General features: G+C 33.5%; 1 protein-coding gene across 4 annotated transcripts in view; it reads left to right on the top strand.

The window, feature by feature from the left end:
* Positions 1–21,985, top strand: part of LOC145683980 (myosin-IIIb-like) — a 569,781-nt gene that overhangs the window by 290,960 nt on the left and 256,836 nt on the right. Inside the window, exon 1 of one of the 4 annotated variants that reach the window (XM_081755753.1) lies at positions 19,519–19,723. The exons of the other annotated variants lie outside the window; for them this stretch is intronic. The gene's annotated coding sequence lies outside the window, so the exon portion shown is untranslated. Of the gene's footprint in view, positions 1–19,518; positions 19,724–21,985 lie in introns of those variants that run through there. 4 annotated transcript variants of the gene reach the window in all.

Here is a 21,985-nt window from a genome sequence, read left to right as displayed (position 1 = left end):
GGAGTTCCAGCAGTGAAAGAGGGACAGTTACTTGAAATACAGTATTAGGAAATGAGAAATTAGTGGAGTGAAATAGTGTAGGGTATTTTTGGATATGTGTCTTGAACTCTGTCTCAGCTCCTTTGTTTGTTGTTACAATGGACATTCTATGGTTCGATACATTGTGTAATGCGGCACCAATCCCGCAGTCGCCTATTTCAAGAGTGGCATAACTCAAGTTCCTAACTTTTCAGAAGCGTTTGAAAGTTTCGAAACAGTGAAAACAAATGGGCGCAAGAATGACACAAAGTGCTCTCTAGCACCCAGTTTTGGAAGCACATCTGTGAAATTTTTACCAGATACGACATCAAGATTAGCTTTCATTTTCTGCCCATAAGTCCATAACGGCGATTTTTTTGTTGTGTCACTCATGAAATAAACAGGGTATCATTATACTGTATTACTTTCCATTTTAAAATATATATTTTTTTAATTAATATTCGGACTAGCAGCGTTCACCCCGCTTCGCTGCGGTCACCCCGGAACGCAATAAACTTTGTTACTTAGATAATTTTTACTTTTTCGCTTTCAAGTGATATGATAAAAACCATAGAAGATTGCACTAATGTTAACATTATATCGCCTGTCATTTATGTTAACCCGCCCCGCTTCGCTGCGGTCACCCCAACCCGCCCCGCTTCGCTGCGGTCATCCCGGAACGCAATAAACTTTGTTACTTAGATAATTTTTACTTTTTCGCTTTCAAGTGATTTATAGCGCCTGTCAGTTATGTTAACCCGCCGAGTCACAGGGTCATGCGGGTTGCATATAAATACGTTTATTTTTATACCTATGAACTAATAACAAAGGATTTGTACGTATGGACACCTGAATGGTCAATTATCTCAAGACACTGGTAATTGAAAATTAAAGTGATATGATAAAAACCATCTAGGGTCCACATCCTAACAACCCCCCAAAAATGAAAGAAATCGGTTCAGCCGTATTAGCGTGATGAGCGGACAAAGGATTTTTTGTACGTATTGACACCTGATTGGTCAATTATCTCAAGACACTGGTAATTGAAAATTAAAGTGATATGATAAAAACCATCTAGGGTCCAAATCCTAACAACCCCCCAAAAATGAAAGAAATCGGTTCAGCCGTATTAGCGTGATGAGCGGACAAAGGATTTTGTGCGTTCTCTTTTATATATATAGATAGATTTAATTTTAATATTTGGATTTAATTTTGTACTTCATTCAATTATAAATAGGGTTGCCATATTTTAAAATTAGAAAAGCGGGGAAATCTAAACCGTAAGTACCAAGGTGACCAGAACTTTCAAAAACGGGACGCATACGAATCGGCGACGGGGAGGAAGGGGACTTCCACATTGCATTTTGGGACTCAGTAGTGTTTTCAATTTACAAAATACACAAGTAAGAATGATAACACAGCTTTTCTAACTTAAGTACTACCCAACAATACTTTTAACTACTTCAACACTCAGAATTCCCAGTCAATTCCTACTTGAACCACAGAACAGTCAATTCTCATTTGAATATTCAGAAGTTCTAGGCACGCCTGAACCCTCCCAATGAGTGTTGGTACGGAAGAGTGTAGAATTAACATTAACCATTTATATTTTGAATAATAATTACGGGACACCTGGGTCATGTTTGCTTAAAAACGGGACATTTAGACGTCCCGTTTGAGAATCAGAAAAAAACGGGACAAGGTTGAAAATAAGGGACTGTCCCGGCTAAAACGGGACGTCTGGTCACCTTGGTAAGTACTGATGTGAACTTGTGCATTATAAATACAGATTTGGAATTCTTCGGACCATTTTTTTAAAGTGATTTCTTTGTTAAGTGTCACTTCCAATGTACTTTTCTAATGAAACTAAAGTAAAGCAAATTTAGTTTTTTTTCTTTAATATTTTATTAAGTTCAACAAATGTGTCTCGTATTGTAAAGTATTAGAGTAAGATATCTGTAATTGTAAATATCTGTAAGGCAAGTTCCCCCTTCCCCCCCCCAAAAAAAAAAGCAAGCGATATATGGCAGATATTGTTTATACGATTTTCTCTCTAAGAAACACACATCTAGGAGTTCTGGTCTATCTCTCATAAAATATCTAATCATTTTTAGATTGCTACCTGAAATCGTACTGACATACAAAATTATAAAAATTAGCACGGTTTCGCAATATATGAAATACGGCATAAACATTTTAAAGGAAAAAAATATTAATAATGAATCTAATCTAATCAAAATACTACAGATACCGTACTAGTACTGTAGTCAATTTGCAATTATTTCTGAATATATATAAAGACTAGCTCACAGCCTGAGCCTGAGCGCGAGTCAAAATTTAACTCAATCGCGATTGAGATTGACACAGACGCAGCGGTTTACGTTGAATATAACAACACTTTATCAACAAAGTCGTCTTAGATTTTTCTCCAATCCAAAAAAGCGGGTGGTTTTACGTGATTTAGAGATGATTAAGCGGAGGACGAATATAGGACCGGAAAATCGGGCAATATGGCAACCCTAATTATAAATAACAATATTTTAAATCCCACAGTTGCTAGAATGACGAAATGCCTTGTACACTAGGATATTTATGTCGTTTGCTTAGGTTCAAAATCTGCGTAAACACATAAAATACATGTTTTAATCGTTTCCATTTTTATCTTTGATATTCCCGTTAAAACTACATTGACATTGGTCCCAAATGTGCTGGATTAAAGAACACCTTCTGTATTAAGTATAAGTTAATACCTAAACTCAGCCATGGAATATATATTTTCAATAAAGTGTTTGCTCTGCTTTGTAGTCACAATGTTTGTAACATTTCTCTCCCTCTTTGTCAACCTTGACAGTTCTGTGTATCAGCTCTTTTCATACTAAAAGAGACTCCCTTTTGAAGTTAAGGAAACAACTTAATAGAAAAAGAAAGTCACCTGCCATTTTCACGCAGCGTAGATGAACTGACCTTTGTAGAAAATGTCAGCTGGGATTACTGAAACCACCTGCTTAGAGGACCTTCATCCTATGCTATACAAAAAGTGTAAAAATATTTCTGTTGACGGATTACTCTCCACGTGAATCTATTCCAAAGAGCTTTCTCTGAAAATATTTAGCCATAGAAGTAGGACCTTTTACATCCTTCCTGCATTCTTCTTTTTATTTTTATTTTCCTCCTCCTTTCGGATAACAAAAATGACGCTTAAGCCATTGACCTTTACACGCTGACCTTCTCACAGTGTTGCTAACTTCATCTGCAGTCTCTACGCTTGTTGTTCCAGTCCAGTCAGCTAAAAAAAACTGGTTTTTACTCTTCTTAACTTTGCAGATAATACTAATACTACTACTAATAATAATAAATCTTTCATACCCGAATTGGTAGTGCGTGTTCCTTTGATGCTCATGATCCCGGGTTCGATTTTTAGTGTTGATCTAATATTGTGAGCAAGGGCGTCATTTCAGACTTCGTTTGAGGGGGACAAGAGCACCACCAACATAAGGCTTTCACGTTTTATACTAGTATATTAATAGATAATCGATTAAAGTATATCGATTACTCAAACGCTTGGGGGGGGGAATTGTCTCCTCCTGCCGTCCCTAAATGACGGCACTGATTGTGAGGAGTAGTAAACAGGTGCAGATGAAGTGTTAGTTTTCCCTCCTAACAATTGGAAGGTTCCGAGTTAGAATTCTGTGGCCAGCCGTCCTTACTGAGAGGTCAAGTTTTCCTCAGTCCGACCATGGAAAACTACCAACCAGGCGAATATACTAAGGTTTATTTGATATAAAGGTGCTGGTCGACTTATTTTTTCTTCCATTGTTAATGACACAAGTTGAAAGTGAACTTCCGATATACATAGAACATAATATCGTTGGTTTTTGGGCATACATCAAGTACTTCAGCTTCATCAGTGGCGTACACACGGAGAATTTCCAGATATCAACTTCCCCATACCTTGAGAGAGATATTATGAAAAAATAAACATTTGCCATTTATTGAGATATGTATTTTAAAACTCCTGAAACAATATTAACATAGGAGCTTTAACCTCCTTTTCTCCCTGATGAAATTATGCATACTGAGCTCCATACAACAGTAATACCCGAAAACCAGAGACAAATATCGAAATCTTGTAGTAAAAGTTTAAACAACCATATCTAAAATACTTTAAATCAAATAAAACAATAACTGGTCTATAAAACCAGAAGCAAAACTGCACCTGATACTCTGAACATAAAGGGCCTTATGCAGAGTCGTTGTGACGCGTGATTAGTACCATACTAAAGAGTTCGACTAACATATGTTTCCTGCAGTAGTCAGACCTTTAGTATGACGCTAATCATCCGTCAAAACGACTCTGCATAAGGTATAAAGTATCTAGCGTGCTATGTTTCACAAAAGACTTACAGTTAGTATGCTATTGTGTTACTACGTAGCACCGACAAATCATAAATCACCACAGCATAAAAGAACCAATATTTACAAATGATATTGATTCAGGCAAGTGTTTCTGCTCTGTACTTTATCAACTTGCTTGTAAGTTTTGCGAAACGCGGCTCTGGCTACACAGACCTTCGTGAGTTGTAATGCCAAGTTATTATTTCATCAGAGTTGTTTCTCTACATGCAGTAGAGACTAAAGGTGAAGTTGTACCTTAATCAGTTCAGTGCCGCGACTTCGAATCCAGGTCGCTTCCACCTGTTGTGTCCATGAACTTGCAGAACATATCCAATCCAAAGATTGAATTTCAGTCTTGTCAGAATTGTGTTAAAACATATCTAACTCACGAGTGCTATTTCTTCTTTTGTATTAAAGTTACCTCATTTGTAACATGGATATTCTTATTCTACACACAATAGACCTTGAAATAAAGAGACCTAGAACAAATGGAAAATCATTTATTAACGTCCTTCCCTTGTATGCTAGTTATTCTAAAAAGCCAACCAACCTTGTTTTACGGAACATGCATTTTCTTCTACGAGTGAGGATGAAGATGCGCACAAAAATAAAAACGCTTAATTTTTTATCCATTGTAAGTAAACCTTGTACACATACATACATTGCGCCTTTAGAAAGTTACCGGTCAAGTTGAATGACGGTATTACCGCCTGGAGAAGCTACTATATTACATGTTAAGCATGCGGTTTACATATTTTCTTTTTTCTTCTTTAACACTGATGCACCTGGATAAGAAAACAACTTTCATTCTGTCTGCGCTGTGCTCCCGTAACCTTGACATCTTATCCCAATTTGATTCCCGTTTGGTTGCCTCGCCCCCTTGTGCTGTTATGATTAAGGAAGGAAAAAAAAAAAGAGAGAGAGAGACGGAACAAATGAAGAACGAATTTCACTTTAAATTCAGTGTTGCAGGATTATAATAGGTTTTTAATATCGTTGCATGATTATTATTTTAGTATGTAGGTCTTCTTCAATTAAAAGGTATTATCTGATTTCTACTCTGAATGGAAAGTATCAAATTATTGTCCTTGTAGTAGTATATTTAATCTGAAATAGACCTAGCATTAGTATCTCTAACAAAATTATTTTTAGAATTCTCTCCTAGTTATGTGATCAGCGTACGCGAATATTGCGCGGAAAACCTTAGTTTGATTTCCGATATGTGAACATACGTATGATATTATAATTAGATGTTATAATGGACGTTAAATTTTCAACAACCAAGCACCAAAATTGTGTTTGAACTGAACCTGAAATGATATACTGTACAGGGTGGTAAGATAAATTCACTGATAAACTGGAGTAGGTGATAGTGAACATGAAATTAAAAAATGCCTAATGAATATGAGTCGAAAGAGCACTGTTTTCACGTACAAGGCATTAAAAAAAGTAGCGAAGACCCTGATATAATGCAATGTTATTTCATGAAAGTAATATCTTTCCATGTTCGTGAAATATTCGATATCATATCTGCGCCTTCGAAGCTTTTTCAACGCCTTTCATGTGAACATGATGCCGCTTTCCCCCCCCCCCGTTCATTAGATATTCTTGTTTAATTTCGTGCATACTATCACCTCCTTCAGCGTGTCGATATATTATCTTACTGCCCTGTATATTAAATTCTTCACCTAAGGGCAGTTCCGGAAGGGAAGGAAGTTGGCGCGTTAATTGAATTTTATCCAATCTCTTTCTTAAAAATAGTCCTCACAGAAATGTTAGTTTATGGACAATTACATTGGAAATACACTGTATTTAAAAGTTTAGTGATAGAACTTATTTAAAAAGAAAAGGCAGCAATACACATGCAAAATTTCGTTGTTTCTGTACCTATTATTTTTGACTTACTCGAAAATGTTCTGTTATCGAGAATCGATCCCAGAACTAGGGATGCTCACGAGACAAGATTTGTGGCTGTCTCGACTCGAAAATATGCTGTAAAAGTGATGTCTCGACTCGAAACATATATTTTTGTATTCGAAGAGCCGTGTCTCGACTCGAATTTTGGCAGGAAAATCCTGTCTCGACTCGTCTCGTGCGCATCTCTACCCAGAACCACGGACACACATATTTCATGGTAGTATTTTTCTTCTGGATCTTCTGAAATAACACAATATTACAGAATTGTAACGACCAAACCAAGTTCTATTAGTATGATTACCTCTAGATCTCCCTTGTGGTTATATGGTTAGCGTACGTGTCTTTGACGTGGGAAGTCCAGGTTCGATTTCCAACAGGAGCACACGTAGTTCAGATTCTACATTAAGCTGTACATCCATGTTTCACATATCTTCGATGCTGAAAGAGACACAAAATTGTAATTCAACAAATCAGTCAACGATTAATTCTATTTGTTAAGGCAATAAGTAGCATTGTAATAAAGTGTCTTCTATTTGGAAAGCTTATAAGTAGATTTGTAATAAATTCTTCTATTTGTAAAGTTTATAAATAGACTCGTAAGAAGGTCTCTTCTATTTGTAAAGGTTATAAATGGACTTGTAATAAAGTCTCTTCTATTTGTAAAAGTTATAAATAGATTTGTAATAAAGTCTCTTCTATTTGTAAAGGTTATAAATAGACTTGTAATAAAGTCTTTTCTATTTGTAAAAGTTATAAATAGATTTGTAATAAAGTTTCTTCTATTTGTAAAGGTTATAATAGACTCGTAAGAAGGTTTCTTCTATTTGTGAAGGTTATAAGAAAACTTGTAGTAAAGTCTCTTCTATTTGTAAAGGTTATAAATAGACTTGTAATAAACTCTCTTCTATTTGTAAAAGTTATAAATAGATTTGTAATAAATTCTTCTATTTGTAAAGGTTATAAATGGACTTGTAATAAAGTTTCTTCTATTTGTAAAGGTTATAAATAGACTTGTAATAAAGTCTTTTCTATTTGTAAAAGTTATAAATAGATTTGTAATAAAGTTTCTTCTATTTGTAAAGGTTATAAATAGACTTGTAATAAACTCTCTTCTATTTGTAAAAGTTATAAATAGATTTGTAATAAATTCTTCTATTTGTAAAGGTTATAAATAGATTTGTAATAAAGTCTCTTCTATTTGTAAAAGTTATAAATAGATTTGTAATAAAGTCTCTTCTATTTGTAAAGGTTATAAATAGACTTGTAATAAAGTCTTTTCTATTTGTAAAAGTTATAAATAGATTTGTAATAAAGTTTCTTCTATTTGTAAAGGTTATAATAGACTCGTAAGAAGGTTTCTTCTATTTGTGAAGGTTATAAGAAAACTTGTAGTAAAGTCTCTTCTATTTGTAAAGGTTATAAATAGACTTGTAATAAACTCTCTTCTATTTGTAAAAGTTATAAATAGATTTGTAATAAATTCTTCTATTTGTAAAGTTTATAAATAGACTCGTAAGAAGGTTTCTTCTATTTGTGAAGGTTATAAGGAAACTTATAGTAAAGTCTCTTCTATTTGTAAAGGTTATAAATAGACTTGTAATAAAGTCTCTTCTATTTGTAAAAGTTATAAATAGATTTGTAATAAAGTCTTTTCTATTTGTAAAAGTTATAAATAGACCTGTAATAAAGTGTCTTCTATTTGTAAAGGTTATATAAGTAGTCTTGTATAAAAGTCTTATTTATTTTTTGTTGCAGGTGAGTATTTGGATGTCATCTAGAGTCCATTCTTGTAATAACATTCAAATTTCACGTGACAGAATGCATGTAAGTACGACGTCAATTGTAAAGCATGGTAATTGTATGCTAAATTTCAACTTTGCTCTTACTATAATAAAACATATAAAAATATTTAAATGCTAGTGATTAACAGACATTAACTGCAGTTTTATAGACTGTAGGTAATTGCCTAATTAGTAATGAATTAATCTACATAGATCATCTATGTAATTAAACCATGACACCTGTCTAATTGTGTAAATATTCCTGGGCAGAGAGATAGTTACTATCCGCTTTAACGGTAACGGTAAAATGCGTATTCAAGTACTAAATACAAAAGATAAACATATTCAGGATGTAAAATTGAGCGTGCTTAGGACTACCATTGTGTAGAGTGTTCTTACACTCTTTAAATAATGCAGGGATGTTTCGGGTGAAATATCTGGCAAGCGAGGATGTCACATTTTTACTCTGGAAAATGTGCTATAATTTATTTGTATAAAAGCAGACACACACTGATTGAGTGACTGGCGCGAAAAGGATTGTTGTTTCTTATACGCGATTCAGGAAGTTATGCACAGAAGCTGCAGTAGCGGAAAAGGGCTTCCTTTATTCTGTCTAAGAATACTATCTTAGGACAGACTCTGTAACCACTAGATATAGGACTAAAAGTATATAATAACTTATCAAATTGTTTCAGGATTAATCCAAAAGAAAATAATAATATTTAAAAAAAATTATTACACTGTGATGAAAAATGAACGTACAGCGTTTAGCCATTCTATCTCACTGTCAGATAGGCTTGTGAAATTAGTGTCAATGTATATGACAGCTTTTGGACCAGTATCCATCACCGTAGGTGGTCTAGTGATTAGAACGTTGGACTCACGTCCGGGTGGTCCTGGGTTCGATTCTTGGTCGGTGCTTCTCAATTTTCATCGTGAGGGCAGTCACGTGAATAAAAGACATGACGGCCATTACGTCTAGAAAGCTCTTGATATGCCTCTTAAACGCAGTGTGCTGACCACGCGTTAGTCGCTAGATTGGACGTACTTCAGTCAATCGCTAACAGATGGCGTTGGAACTGCTCAGGCCTATAAAGGGTTGTAACGCCAAGTAGTTTTGTTTGATTTGGTTGTTCATCACGGACGTTACCGTTCATAACCATACCACTTCAGTACAATGTACACTATACCCACCATCATTAGCCTAAACTTGGTCCGTATAGTTCACAAAATATTTTCGAGAAAAGAGATTTCAAAAGAAACGCTTCGTCACCTTTGTTAAAATTTAAGAATGAAAATCACATAATCAGTATTTAATCTTGATAAGGTGGAGCGTATTATATAATCAAACAATATAGTAATTACTAAAAATGTGATTGCTGATAAGCTCCAATTGCGTCAATTCACATAAACATTTCATTATTATTGAATTGACAATTTAGCATGACATTGTTATCTTACTAATATTCTGCATTCACAATCTCCCCCCTGCCGTTCCTGACAAATACACACACATTCACTAGGTTTTTATTGCGCGAGTGGTGTACTGATGTGTGTGGGGTCATATAACATTATCCATGCTTTTGCAAATATATACACTATCAAATAAAGAGTAAAATGTGATATCTCACTCACGTCAACTTTCGGAAAAAATTATGCAACGGAAGTGGCACAGAACGCTGAGAAAAATGTGTCGGTGGGAATTTTAAGAATAAGTGGTAAAGGACGACGCAATTCTAAGTTTTTATTGAGCGATTATTAGGTATAAATAATGTATTTTCTGTTTCGTTGGTTGAACCAAGAGTTTTCCAATTACGAGAGAATTCTCATTCATCAGTCACTCAAGTCCTCAAACGGTGTTTGAATATCTCAATACTTTCTGTCCTCCCTCCATAACAATGTGAAAGTCTCCAATCAATCAATACTTCCTGTCCTACAAGAGTATATCTCATCTCCACTCTAAATATCTGGTCTTGAAACCGGAAATCTACGACCACTTCCGGTTTTAATATTTGAGAAAATATCACGTCATACAAACCAAACTTCTTTACGTGGTGTACACGTGACACTGTTACTTGTTGATCAACTTGTAACCTCTAATGAGATTATAAATGTTTAAAGACGCAAAACTTAGAGCCTATTCGACCATTTCACTAAGTATAGTTTCAATCGTTACAGTGCATACTGTAACCAAACTGACACGGACATGCGTCTGAATCACCTGTTTTAAGTTTAAATATTTAAACTATTGAATTGTTATAAATGTACTGGAATAAAAGTATGTGGCGTACGTAAAAACGTAGGTTTCATGTGTAAATCCTGTAGCAGCAAACGTATAACTGAAAAATATATTTCATACGTAATACTTTACGCACAAGTGTTCAGAATAAACGTACTTTCCCTACAAACGAAAGAACTGTATATAGGAGGTCAGGATCTTACATAGGCCTACAGATGGAGATATGTAACATATAGCTGATGTATGTAACATACGTATATGTATGTAAAATGCGGAAGACTGTTTGATGTTATACATGCTGCAACGGCATGATGTAGCATCTAAGAGGGAAATGTATGTAGACTATGGATAACGTATGCTCCGTACTGATTTCCGTAGTAAACATTAGGACTCTGTATATTTGTACAATATACGCTGTCTGGATAACAGATTTTTCTCGCTGTAAGTATTGATACTGATGCCGGATATGTTTTATTTGAACTACAGAAACATTTTGTAATCCTGACATTTTTTTATAGTATCAATTTTCCATTTTATTAAAACTAAGTGTGGCTCACTCACTCCTCGATATACGGTATTTCTGATATTTGTCGAGGTTTCTTTCGTCAGCAACCTATAATTCTTGATTTTACACAAGTTCGCGTATCAGAAGAGTAAAAATTATGTCCTACATGCATCTGTAGCTATACGTAATATGTAGCACTTTCGACTTAAAATTTTTAGTTGCAAGAAAATTAATTAATAACCAACAAAAAAATAATAGTCTAATAAACCCAATGTTATTACCCCCCAAGGGCGCCGATACTTGAGGGCGGGCCCCCCAAAGCTCATGTGGGCCCCTATTGTATTTATGAACATACAATGTTTGGCATAATTTGAATGCAATTTGTCTTTGAATCCTCATATATAGACTATACCTTATGCATCTGAATGCCCCCTCCCTCCCAAGTTTACAGAGAAATCGGCGCCCTTGTTACCCCCACATAAGGTAGTGTATGATAGCCTCTTTCTATGCATTCGTAGAGGTCTGAATACGTAAATTCCTGTTGGAGGAAGTCTTACATAATTGAGAATTCTGGCATTTACTTATATGTGAGTAGGATGTGCATAAATTCAGGTGAAGGATCTTCTCACAGTATACGTGTGACTTAAACTAAAGAGAGTAACGAAAACACTCGATGCTGAAGGTTACGAATCCAGTAGATTTAGTTGGACAGTTTTACTGTGTGGAAATATGTCGTTGAGTTAACGCTATATGTGTAATTTGGTGGCACTTGTTGTCTGACAAACCATGTGTGTCTTTTGAAATATTTTATAGAGCGATCATATGTAGCAAGTAAGTGTATTGCTTTACTTAACGTGTTTTCATTGGTTGATATTTAGCAGTGATAATAGTTGAATGTCATTCGACTTGACTTGAATATCAGATTGACTTGAATATCGACTTGACTTGAATTTCAGCAGCAAGGCTATATGAGACGTGAACCTACAACTTAACGTGAGATCTGAACCACATGAGCTGCAGCCGGGAATCGAACTCGGATATCCCACGCCGAAGGCGTGTATCCTAACCGTTTAACCGCACGGAATTTATTGAATGTCATTCGAAACGGACTTTAAAATAATTAATGTCATTCGGAACGGACTTTAATTTGCCTGAGGCTTACTTGAAACTTAAATTGAATCGATTTTGGAAACAAATTGGCGTGAATAAAATTTCTGAAATACGAAGATGGGCAACCAGTTATTGAGCAGGCGTAACCTATCATTAAGTTTCTTGCTTCATACTGGAAGGTCTCGCACTTTAGTCCGTTGACCGTTATTTTGCCTCAGTTTCACCAGGCAAATATCTGCATGGTATCTTTCTATATCACTAGGTAAAATTTCTTCCACTTCTTTTGCCATTAATTGATGTTATTATTGTAAATTTTTAATATGGAATTATTATTTCAGTGTAAATTGGTCTCGCAAGATGTGTCTAGCAGATTATTAAAGTACTAGATAGAGTTGTTTTAGGAGAAAAAAATTTAAAATGGCTGAAGTATTGATTATACTTCATCAGAAAGTTTTAGTTGCTCATGAGAGGAGAAATACATTTTCAAACTCGAGACCACACGGGAAACATAATAATTCTAATCACGATTTCGAGACAAGACAAGAAATTGGCGAATTTCGTAAGCAATATTAGTTTCCACACATCTTAGATCAGCAGACACTCTTTTATTGCTGCATTATCCATAATATGAAAACTATAAATTGATAAAACGTTTGTACTTAATGAAAAAGATTCAGAGATTTAAAGATACGCAAGTCATTTCATGATATAGACCAATAATAAATATGTTTTAAAATTATTTCACATCTTCCTTGGGCCTCTTGTGACGAGAAAGTATTCTGGTAATATCTAGATGAATTTAAGAAAGAAAATCAATGCACAAATTTTGTACATAAATTTACAAAACGTGACGAGTAAACTTCATTTCTCGTTACGTGGTCAATACTAATAATTTTCATAGATTATAGTTGTACGTGGTTTCAATATAGCACGCAAGTCATAAATTTAAGAATATTTGATTAAAACTTTTACCAGATAATCGGTCCAAATGTCTATTGCAGAAAACAGAATTCAAAAATTCGCTTTCGTTCAAGAATTATAGTGTGGAGTAATGGACGTATGTAATAAAATTGCAATTTTAGAAGGCCCACTAGCGTGATCCTAATAACATTACACTCTTATCAGGTCTACTAGTGTGAACCTGATAACATTACCATTTATAAGGCCCACTAGCGTGATCCTAATAACATTACAATCTTATAAGGTCTACTAGCGTGATTCTAATAACATTACAATTTTATAAGGTCTACTAGTGCGAATCTGATAACATTACCATTTATAAGGCCCACTAGCGTGATCCTAATAACATTACAATCTTATCAGGTATACTAGTGTGAACCTGATAACATTACCATTTATAAGGCCCACTAGCGTGATCCTAATAACATTACAATCTTATAAGGTCTACTAGCGTGATTCTAATAACATTACAATTTTATCAGGTCTACTAGTGCGAATCTGATAACATTACCATTTATAAGGCCCACTAGCGTGATCCTAATAACATTACTATCTTATAAGGTGTACTAGTGTGATTCTAATAACATTACAATCTTATAAACCCCACTACCATGATTCTAATAACATTATCTTATAAGATTCGCTAGCGTGATCCTAATAAAATCTGTTGTGTATATTAGGTCTTGACTTATGAGTCTGATGCTAAAATTTATTTTAAAATTCTAACATTTCGCGACACACAGGTTGAAAAACCCTGTCTAACGCACTTATAGATGGATTTTTTTAAAAATATATATTTTATTTTCTTTTTCTTTCTTTTAAATGTGAAAATGTGTATGGAGGATGCTACAAAGAAAAGATTAATGGCTAATGATTTTCTTTTGTAACTGAAAAGCAAAATATAAAAATGATAACCTGCTAATGAAACCAGAATTTCCCATCTCTCTTCCTTCCGTATTCGAACGTTAGATTTCTCATCTAATCTTTTCTTGTTTGATTTTTTTTTCTCACATTTACAAGATTTTCACTTGATTGTTGCGGGAAGAATCTTTAAAAATAGAAGATAAGAAAAAATTATATTCTTTTTTACGTAACAACCCGCTTTTCGTTTTCCTTTCTCATCAAACATGTCGTAAAAAAGGCAAAACACAGTCGTAATAATAAAAAGAAAAGAAATATATACTTCACTTGTCTGTTGTCTACATTCGACTCACACATATTTCTTGTTTTTTAACTCAAAGAGCCAAACATGATGGCATCAATGATCGTAGCAAAGAAAAGATGAGACGTTCTAAAATGACGTGCATGTTTTCTTTATGTAGACGATGATGATGATAATAATGGTGAGAAATGTTTTTCCTCCTCTTCTTCTTAACCTGTCATTAAAAGAAAAAAACATCAATTTTAGTCTGGTCACATATTCAATGAAAAATGTTTTCGTTGGATTGAACGACTGTTACCGGTTATTATCATATTATTTTATTATTAAAATGATTCTATCACTTAATGCTACTAAATACCTACACCATTTTTGCTTTCTATTTATTTGTTTCTGGATTTACTGATTTCTTCAAATCTATTTACTTTTTTCTGATTTTACTGATTTCTTCTTCAACTCTATTTACTCGTTTCTGATTTTACTGATTTCTTCTTCAAATCCATTTTATTTGTTCCCGATTTTACTGATTTCTTCTTCAAAGCTATTTACTTATTTCTGATTTTATTGATTTCTTCTTCAAATTTATTTATTGGTTTCTGATTTTACTAATTTCTTCTACAGATCGATTTTAAGTGTCCCTTACTTCGTACAAATTAAATTTTGTTATATATATAATTTTAATATTTAGTTATTCAAGTAAATTATATTTATGTGTATATTGTAAATTCATTTTTTTTAAAAAGTACGTTTAAGTAGACTTGATGAACTAATCAGTAAAATCAGAAAAAAGTAAATAGATTTGATGAAGAAGTCAGTAAAATCAGAAACAAGTAAATAGATTTGATGAAGAAGTCAGTAAAATCAGAAACAAGTAAATAGATTTGATGAAGAAGTCAGTAAAATCAGAAACAAGTAAATAGATTTGAAGAAGGAATCAGTAAAACTAGAAACAAGTAAATAGATTTGAAGAAAAAAATTAGTAAAATCAAACCATTAAAATTCCAATTCATTTGCCTTTCAAGTTTGTTTTATGTTACGTTTAGCTAAAGCTCCCACGTGCTAATAGCAACGATTGACAATGTTTTTCTCTTAAAATATTACGCTTCAATCCTCTGTATCTTTAGCACTGAATTCGTAAGAGTGAATGCGAATTAGTATTCTGTGAAGAAGAGAGCGTCCTTTTTGCTAATGTATTTTCAACGGGTACAAATATGTAATAATCACTTAATATTAGAATGGAATTTCCACCACTTTTGAATGGAATTTCCCAGATTTACGCAATTGACACAATGAGGATTCTTATTTTTATTTTAATCCTTCAGAGATATTTCCATTGCTGCCAACCTAGCCTGGCTCGTTTTATTATTATTATTATTATTATTATTATTATTATTATTATTATTATTATTATTATTATTATTATTATTATTATTATTATTATTATTATTATTTAGCGTCCCTTTCAGCACCTAGGCTACTTGAGACGTGGACCTACAGCTTAACATGGAATCAAACCACATGAGCTCCCGTCAAAAATCGAACTGTGCCCAAGGCTGGTACACTAACCATATAGGCACGAGGAAATTCAAACAATTATCATTGCTAGAAATGTTTCCATAGGATTTCATTGCAACTTCGGTCCCCGATTCTCATTTCCATAACGACCATTTTGTCAGTATTGACAACGAATAGCAATAATTCCGATTAAAAAAGAAAAAAGGAAAAACGGATGTTTAGTGAAATTATAATCATTATGTAGACAGAGAGTTGAGAACCGAGTTTCGTCCGCCTTTTTCATCATCGACCATCAATTTAATAGTTTTTTTTTTTTTTTTTACATTGGATTTACTATGATACAATTATTATTACCAATAACATTACTTGGTGATATAGATGGCTGGGATCTAGGTTTCCACATGAATATATAAAAACAATAGAAGATATGAAAGAAGGAAGATGAAAATGAAAGAATCAGGATGCTTGGTATTAGAATTATCGATATTCCTTGTCAATATCAACAAAACAGTTTACTTTGTCCATTACCAAAATCTGGAAAAAAAAGAGAGAAATAGAAAATTTCAGGTCAATTGCTATTCTATCGCCCTTTGCAAAGATTCTTGAAAGTATATTATATGCGCGAATTTTAAATCATGTAAAACCTGTTCTTTCAACTTATCAACACGCTTCTTACATAATAGATCTACTTCGACAAACTTATCAATTTTAACAAATTTTATAGCAATAGAATTAGATACAGTCAGTCAAGTAGATGTCGTTTATACTGATTTTAGCAAGGCATTTGACGTTGTTGATCATCATGTCTTGTTACTAAAAATAGCACCTTTGAATTTTTCGAAACAAGCAATGGAGTATCTTCCCAAAACAATATGTTTCATACAAAGGATTTGTTACTCAAAAGTTTAGTACTCTATCGGGAGTCCCTCAAGGATCTAATCTGGGTTCCCTGTTATTTCTTCTTGTTTTTAATGATATTCCTCTGTGTATTAACACTTCTCAAGTTCTTCCTTTTGCCAATGATTTCAAATTGTACTGCAAAGTAAATCCAATTGATGACTGCGTGAAACTTCAACAGGTTCTAGAGAGAGTTCAAATGTGGTGTAATAACAATAAATTAGTCCTGAATGATCCAAATGTAAATCTGTATCTTTCACGAGGAGAGAAAATGCAATTAACTTTACCTATACAATAAGTGGCACTTCCTTGTCTAACCCAAATATCTACTATCGAAGATCTAGGAGTTATATTTGATAGCAAATTAACCTTTGCTCAATACATTGACGCGATAACGAGTAGTGCATATAGAAACCTAGATTTAATTTACAGAATAGAACAGGATTTCTACAAAGAATCAACATATATGAGTTTTTTTTTCGTATGTAAGGTCAAAATTAGAATACTCTTGTACTGTTCGGACACCAAATGTCAGTAAATACTCTGATGCAATAGAAAATATAGTTTAAATTCTTAAAAATGCTTGCATACAAGAAAACCCGTTTCTTTTCAAAGTATATGTCCCCTATGAAGACTTAGTAACGAATTTTAGTTTTCAAACATTAGATAAAAGGGATTGGTGTTTGATCTGTTATTTTTACATAAATTATTAAACGGTAAAATTGATTGTCCAGATTTAGTTTTAGAAGTATTATTACGTGTCCCAACATTTAAGACTGGTACAGCAAACACTGGGACATTCTATTGTAGAAAAGCAAGAACCAACGTATTACCTATGTCTCCTCTGTGGAAAATGTGTGCTTCATGTAAAGAAATTAAGGATGCGCACGAGTTGTCTCCGACAGTTTCTGTCTCGACTCGACTCAAATTCGAGACGAGAGTCTCGAAATTCCGGTCGAGACAAAATACAAAACAGTTAAAATATACGCACACATCAGCCAGGACATTACCTACCTAATTGTCAGTATGTCCACCTTTGGCACGGATAACAACAGAAGTTAATGTAACCCTATTGCATTCACGGAACGAAAACACAATAATTATATGTATGTCTATGCCAAATTACTATAGACTGCCAATTGCTCATTCAAAGAATTTGTGAAATTTACTTTATCGTAATAGTTTTATACAAACTAGATAATCTATTATTATTATTATTATTATTATTATTATTATTATTATTATTATTATTATTATTATTATTATTATTATTATTGTTATTGTTATTGAAGTACAATCAAATATCACATTAATTATTAGTTTTAATTAACTGAATTGAGCTGAAAATTAAATCTTGATCTCGAAAGATTAACTATTAAATTTATGCATTCTGTACCTTTCTGAAGTAATAAATGCTGGAATTGGCTTCAAGGCTGTTTCTGAGTGAATACTTTCTTCAAAATAATATTATAAATTATAGAAAGATTTTCGAGACATTCGAGTTGAGTCGAGATTTTTATGAGCATTCTCGACTTGAAAATTCGAGTCGAGAAATACGTTTGTCTCAACTCGTTCCGAATTTTACAAAATGTGTTTCGAGTCAGGTCGAGATTCGAGACATGTCTCGACTCGTGCGCATCCCTAAAAGAAATGATTAGATTTTGTGTAATAGATGTATTTAGTATGGCAGAAAGCAAGTTCAGAAGAATTGTTAGGCAATAATTACGTATAATTAGACGACGTATATTTGTGTACGTAGATGACGTATGTATAATAGTGTATGTTAAACAATTATGTATATGACACTATAAGTGGGCATTAAGCCTGTTGTGTTGTCCTTATGAAATAAATAAATAAATAATACAAAAACTCGTCCAAAAATCTACCCAAACCAAAAACCTAATTTATCGTAAAGAATTATGACTAGGAATTAGATTTCTGGGCTTTCAGCATGTATGTCCATTTTAGCCCGTCACACATGAGGGATGACGTCCCTCGGAGATCACACTGGCAGGGGAATTGCAGAGAAAGAAAGGAATGGGGAAGGAAGGAAGTGGCCTTGGCCTATTATGTTAGGTTCCATCTCGGCATTTGCCTAGTGTGAATTAGGAAAACCCAGAAAAAAACCTCACTCAGAATGACTGGCCTGAAAAAAAACTGTTACACCTTTTCGACCGAGTGTCCCTGCGGGAATCGAACCCGGAACCGAAGTTGTTGTAAGGTAATAGTAAAAATCTGTCATACTTTTGAATTGATAAAGGTACTCATATAATGACGCTGATTTTAGTTATAGAGGATTATGTGAAGAATGCAAAAATTTGCACTGTGGCGGTATTTTCCCACTGTTTCCCCACTAATAGCAAGTGTATCCTATCTTTCTAATCTTTTTCATGCAAAAATAATCAACTTTATGACTTCATAATAATAATAATATGAGGAACAGAAATAATCATGTGGATTATTACAATGTACGGAATTCAAAGTTTAGAATCCATCAGTTTATATTCATAACCAAATGGAAATGTTGTATTTGATATATCCTTTTATTTAAGTTCAAAATGAACGACATGAACTTCCTGAACGTTTTTTTTAAGTATCTCAGAACATTTAGAACATTTATTTTATTTTATTCATTTATTTCAGAACATTTAGAAGAACATTTATTTTATTTTATTCATTTGTTTCAGAACATTTTGGAGAACATTTATATATATATATATAATATTTATTTATTTTTAAGAAAAACCTAAGAGTTCTTAGTTACGAAATTTAGATTAGGATATAGGCCTAGGAGCTTCTGACCTACAAACTTGTGAACATTTTATTTTAATGTTCCATAGTACTTGATCATCAGTTTATAGTGCTATTGTGATAAACTTAACCGATAAGCTTCTTGATAAAATATCTCTTCAAGTGCTTTTTGTTGTAATCCATGAAGATTAGATAAGCGTGTAAAGGGAGTTGTGTGAGATTGCGGGATATAGTGGTTCAGTGTAAACTTAAGTTTTACTATACGCGAGTGACTAATGTTTAAATGTAAATATATATATTTTTAAAAGATGTACTTCATTAACTGTCAGCATTGTTGTAAATATATTAATCAAAAACGGCAATGGAGAAGATGAATCCCATCGTATGCAATATTAATAAGTGAGAGTGTGATTTATTGATGCACCATGCATGGTAAAAATATTCTGTGAAAGCTTTTCTTTATGTGGTCACGCGAGGTATGTATCATCTTTTTGTAACTGACAGTTACCGTATTCACTCATATATTTGATATGTAAATCATGTGTGTGTTGGATTAATTAAATAAGACAAAATACACTAAGAGAGCTGTCATTTCTTACCCGTTGCTATGGTGATGGGCAGGGCCGACTCTACCGTATATGCAGCACGTGCATTTGCACGGGGCGCCAAGTTTCGAGGGGAGGCAAAATCTGTCATAACTAGCCTATATTATTTAAAATAAGTATTTCTTGTTGGAAACAGACTTCATAATGATGATAGTTAAATTTACTGAGTTGACCTTCTATTCGAATACTACATTCATAAATCATGTTTAGGTCGCATTAGTAAGGTCATATGGACAGTACTAAAGCAAATGGGTAAACAAATCCCAGCATGAATTGCTTGATTGTTGTCAAATACAAGAACTCAATTTTCGAACAGTGCGAACAGCTGTCCCATTTAGTTAGTTATTACAGTTATGATATGAAAAATAGTCTTGTCTTTGTCAGAAACAAATTCCTTATCATTGAAGGTGGAAATAAGTTTTAATAAAATAACAGATGTAGAAGGAAAATCAAGAAATAAATGTAAAAGAGCTAGTTGCAAGGTATGTTTTTGTATATGTGTACATAGGTGTGTGTTCACTTAAAGCTTTTTCTAGCTTATCACTTTTTTACTGTAGAACTAATAAAGAGATCGCTCCAGCTTAGTGATAAAGCACTCACCTTTGGCGTGTGGGTTCCTTGGTTCGATCCCAGCTCCCATCAAGTAGACTTTCTAGTGGACAGTGTGATTGCCTTTTCTCATGGTTCTTCCGTTTCTCCCACTTTCGCATTTCATCATTATCATATGTTTGATAATCGCCATCTCTCTTAGTCTCGGCACGCAAATGTGGGAAGTTAATTTTAAAAAAATATCATTCACCTGGTACTTATACAGGGTGGTCCAAAAGTATGTATACAGCATAGTACTGATCAGCTCATTGGATTTTATATTATTTCTTATTGTTATCCATCAGGTACACTTGGCTTCTTTATTATTTTTTTCATAATGTCATTTTACTTGTATCTTAAGCTCGGAACAGCCGAAGCAAATAAACCTATAAGCTAGAATGTTATACTTGATCAATGCAGGGGTGTATACCGACTTTTGGGCCACTCTGTACAGTCCAAACAATCATCCAGTCCAGTCCAGTCCAGTGCAGTCCAAGTTTGGTTGGTTGCAGACAACTAAGCGTTCTGCTGATTTCATATCAACAAGTGTGAGAATGTTTCTTTTCGTAATAAAACGAAAGAGATCATTTGCCTTCCACAAGTCCATTAAAAGTATTGAATCATGAATGAAATATAGAATATGGTAACTACTAAGATATTTTTTTAAAAAAATAATGCTTTTATAAAATACACTAAAATGGGGGAATGTAGTAATTTTGGAGGGGTAACTCAATACTATTGCTTTGTGAACAAAATTTTAGGGAAATGCACTAAAAACGTAATTTTTTTATGGGGCAAAATAAAGAAATGAGAATAAGGCTAAAAGCATTGAGCGCGAGCGAACTAATTTCCTAATATCGATAAACCTTAGCCCTCAACCTTAAGAAGAGCGCCCTGTGTTTTTAGTCCCAACCCTATTTCTTCATTTTACGCCATCATTTTTTTTTGTTCCTCATATTTTTTGAATTATTTATTTATTCATTTCTTTATGGTTATCATTTCCTAATTTCTAACACTTCCTTGTTGGTTTCCTGTTCTTTCCACGTAATTTCCTTAATTTTTCTATTTAACCTTATTTCGAAAGATTCTGATTTTTTTTTTTAAAAAAATATTCCTCTTCGTAATGTTCGACACGTTCCTGATTAATTTGCACAACACACAAAATATTCGACGAATCTTTTTCGTAATTTCTCATTAACCAATTAATAAAATACGCTTTCTTTCTTCCTAAAACTCTTACTTCTCCATTTTTGTCAAGCAATGAGTCAATGGTAGAGCGTTCACCTCTGGTGCATGAGGTCCTTGGTTCGATCTCAGCTCGCGGTAATTGAACTTTGTAGTGGATAAACACCGTAGATAAACAACGATTGAACTCAATTTTGGTCAAGTATAATTCAGGTTGAATCTTAAGTCCCGTCACATATAGCATCGGTACTGAAATGAGCATTGAACCTCAAACACTTAAAAAGAAAAACACAGCTAGCAGTATGTATGTCTGTGTAGTTTCCAAACTGTTTTGAATTGCCAGTAAGATCACAGACTACG

The sequence above is a fragment of the Thermobia domestica genome, chromosome 1, assembly GCF_964235325.1.
Source record: "Thermobia domestica chromosome 1, izTheDome1.hap1.1, whole genome shotgun sequence".
In the NCBI taxonomy this organism is placed as follows: Eukaryota; Metazoa; Arthropoda; class Insecta; order Zygentoma; family Lepismatidae; genus Thermobia; species Thermobia domestica.
This window is presented reverse-complemented; position numbering and strand designations above follow the sequence as displayed.